This window comes from Lactuca virosa, chromosome 2 (assembly GCF_052849685.1).
Source record: "Lactuca virosa cultivar CGN04683 chromosome 2, Lactuca_virosa_CGN04683_v6, whole genome shotgun sequence".
Classification (NCBI taxonomy): domain Eukaryota; kingdom Viridiplantae; phylum Streptophyta; class Magnoliopsida; order Asterales; family Asteraceae; genus Lactuca; species Lactuca virosa.
The window spans coordinates 310,992,403-310,996,550 of NC_136427.1; positions in this window are offsets into that span (position 1 = coordinate 310,992,403).

Consider the following 4,148-nt stretch of genomic DNA (forward strand, 5'->3'; position numbering starts at 1 on the left):
GTCCGGCTGATATCTTGAGAACAGAGGATTATATGATCACTTATCTAGAATGGCGCTTCATAGTTCAACAGAGTTTTAAGAGCTACGATTGTCGGTTGGTTCCTGAAGTAATATAGGCAAATATAGTTATTAGACTTATCCAAGTGGGAGACTGTTGGATAAGGTGTCTAAGTCCATAACTTTATTTGGTATATACTTGACCCGACCCGACATGGTCCATTTGGGTTGCACTTCACCCGAACTATTTGCATGGTTAAACCTTTGAAAATTGTATGTTTATGATTTTTTAATATATTATAAGTTATAATATATTAATATGAAATCATATTATTTAATTAGTATTGATCAAAAATTAATTTAGAATTAATTTGGTGATCAAAAATGTGACTAATTAAATATGGGCTCTTGTATTTATATAATTGTGGGCTAATACTCATTTGGAATGGGCTTGGCATGCATGGGAGTCCATGGATAGTCCATGGAGCTTTTTTACCCATGGATCCTTGGAAAAGAAGATTCATGGGTATTAGGGTTTACATGGATGTAATCCTAATCCTCCACACTATATAAAGGAGCTTGTGATGCTTGAAATGGCACTAGTTGTGTGTGTGCAAGAAGGTGGCCGATTTCTAGAAGCAAACATACACTCTCATAGTTTTTCCAAGTTTGTGGTGATTTGTGATTTTCATTTGAGGCATCTACATTATTGGTGCTTGGCTCTCAAACTCCAAGGAATCAACTCACTATTGAAAAGGTATGTAATTCTTCTAGCTTTTATGTTTAAAGTACCCCATGCCATGCTAGATAGGTTATGAACCTTGGAAAAACAAATTTGCATGTATTCATAGTAAAACATAGATCCAAGGTTTCTAGGGTTGCATGTACACCATAGGAGTGTTAGGATGCTCAAAACCCTTCAGTTTCTTGATTGTTTTCTATAGGGAATTATACAAAAATAGCATAAGCGACCTAATCGTCTAGCTGGATTAGCTCGATCATCTTCTTGGTTTGATATGAATGAGATATAATGGAAACCCGTAAGATATTTAGTAGATTCTTTCAAGCTCGTGGATGCGAGCTTCGTCTAGGTAGGTAGTTTTTAGTTTTATAACCAAATATGTTAAAGAGGGGTTTGTTTATATAGTAATAGTCTTGTTTTCATAATGCAGGGGTATATGAGTCTTTTGACACAATATGCATATACCTGGAGAGTGATCAATCTGTTGGGACTGACCCTGATAAGAACTTTTGGGTGAAATACAGAATGGTTGTTTTGAATCAAAAGAATCCTTCCAAGACTGTGTGGAAGAAGTCATCTATTTGTACAAAGACATGGAATAATTTTGTGCTTCAGTTTATGAAGGTTTTTGATATTCTTGAAGTAGATGCAGGGTTTCTTGTAAGAGACACAGTTGTTTTTGTTTGTGAAATCTTGGATTGTTGCCCATGGTTCGAGTTTGCTGATCTTGAGGTCAGTAGTCTCTTAATTCCTTATCTTTTTTCATTCTCCTTTTCTTTTTTAGTAAAAAGTTTATCTTTTTTTAGGTCATATGCCTTTGACTTTTAGAACCCCACCTGTTAGTCCACCTAGACCAAGTTACTTAATAGGAATTGGAATGAGAAGAGTCTGTTCACTGGAGTTCAGACCACACTTAATGGATTCAGGGCTTGCAGATCCTCTTTTAGGCTCACCTGGAGTTCCAGGAGCTTCAGAGAAAAGCTTTTTACCTCAATATATCAACTATTTACAGCAACTGGAGCTACAATGGTGAAGTTGATTTTTGATTTATGTATTTTTTTTTCATTTTCAGCAGGTAGCAATCTTCATAATCCAATTGCTCGATGGGATACAAAGTTTGAGACTGGTGCTAAAACAGCTTTGCTGCAGCCTTTCTCTCCAATACTAGTTGCTGCAGATAAGGGTGAATGCATCAGGTATGCCACCTTTGTTTTCCCTTTGTCATGTTTGAAATGTTTGGAATTAGTTATGTTATGTCAATGTATGCTTTATCTTCCGTTTGAATGATATATATCATATATATATATATATATATATATATATATATATATATATACATATGTAAATGACATGTATACATACTCCTGAAATTTCCTATATTTGGCTGAAAAGATGCAGACAAACTAATTTGACATATTAGTGTCTTGAAGCCTCTCAAAGTTCCTGCATTCAGGTTATTCTTTTAGAAAGGAAATTGTCAAAGGAGAATTTAGTCATGGGTTTCTTTTAATGTTGTACATGTTTTGTTTTCTATAATAAATATTATGCAATATTAGCAATGTGTTACATTTACTTACTATTGGAATGATTATTTGTATTTGACATATTAGTGCAATAAATTATCTTTATTGTTTATGGTATTTTATTTTGTATTATGAGACTTTTAATGTGTTATTTAATTTGAAAATTAGTAAATCTATCAAAAATATATAATTCTAAAAACATTTAAAATTATGACACGCAAAAATGTGTGTCGTCTTCCTTTATGACAGGGGCTTCCTTGATACGCATTGCGTGTCATAAAAATGCGCGTCGTAAGGTTATGACACGCAAATGGGTGTCGTCTTCCTTTATGACAGGGCCTTCCTTGATACGCATTGCGTGTCATAGCTGCGCGTCGTAAATGCGTGTCATAAATGAGCGTCGTAAATGCACGTCGTAAGAAGATGACGCGCAAAAGCGTGTCGTCTCTCGTTATGACAGGGCCTTCCTTGACACGCATTTGTGCATCGTCTGAGCGTTTTACGACACGTATTGTGCGTCGTAAAAGGCTGTTTTTCTAGTAGTGTATATTTTTACCTTTGGTAGGTACGTTCCTAGTAAACTCCTTGCCTGCTTTAGTGTTGTTTGACTCCGGTGCGAGTCGGTCCTTTGTTTCTTGGTCATTTAGTAGGGAGTTTGATATGACCATAGGGGAGTTGGAGTGTCCGTTGCGAGTTTCTATGCCAATGAACATGGGGTTTCTGCTTCTTCAGTGTATCAGGGTTGTGTTCTGGAGATCTTCGGGGTATCCTTTCCGATCAATTTGATCCATATTCCCATGGGGGATGTCTGCGTGATTGTGGGTATGGATTAGCAGATCCGTTTCGGTGCTATGATCGATTGCGAGGGCCAGCGTGTGGTGGTTCGAACCCTAAGTGGAGGAGAACTGGTTATCTATGGAGAGGACACCAAGATGGGTTCAGGGTTTTGTTCTGCGGCCCGATCTCGGCAGTATATTCAGCACGGGTGTGTGGGTTATTTGGCTTATGTGGTGGATACACGTGTTGGGGATCAGGTTTCAGTCTCAGAGGTCCCGGTGGTCAGGGAGTTTGCCAATGTATTTCCGGAGGAGTTACCCTGTGTGCCTCCTGAGAGGCAGGTCGAGTTCAGGATCGACCTCATGCCAGGTGCGGCCCTGATTGCCAAGGCGTCGTACCGTTTGGCACCGCTTGAGATGCATGAGTTGTCATCTCAGTTACAGGAGCTGCTAGGCAAGCAGATCATCAGACCGAGTAGTTCTCCGTGGGGAGCGTCGATTTTATTCGTCAAGAAGAATGATGGTTCACACCGAATGTGTATTGATTACCAGGAGTTGAACAAGCTTACGGAGAAGAACCATTACCCCCTTCCGCGGATTGATGATCTCTTTGATCAGTTGCAGGGTACATCTTGGTTCTCCAAGATAGACCTGAGGTCTAGGTACCATCAGGTTAGGGTAAGAGAGGAGGACGTGGAGAAGACCGCGTCCCAGACTCGTTATGGGCATTACGAGTTCGTGGTGATGCCATTTGGGCTCACCAGTGTGCCTGCAACATTTATAGATTTGATGAATCGCGTATGCAGGTCGATGCTCGATCGTTCGGTTATCGTGTTTATTGATGATATCTTGGTATATTCCAAGACCAGAGAGCAGCATGAGGATCATATTTGCGAGCTTCTGGGATTTTTGAGACGAGAACGACTTTATGCCAAGTTCTCGAAGTGTGAGTTTTGGTTACGGGATGTTCATTTCCTTGGACACCTCGTTAACCAGGACGGGATATTGGTCGATCCGGCCAAGATCGAAGCGGTGATACAATGGGAGGTTCCAAAATCTTCCTAGGATATCATGAGTTTCTTGGGATTGGCAGGGTACTACCGGAGATTT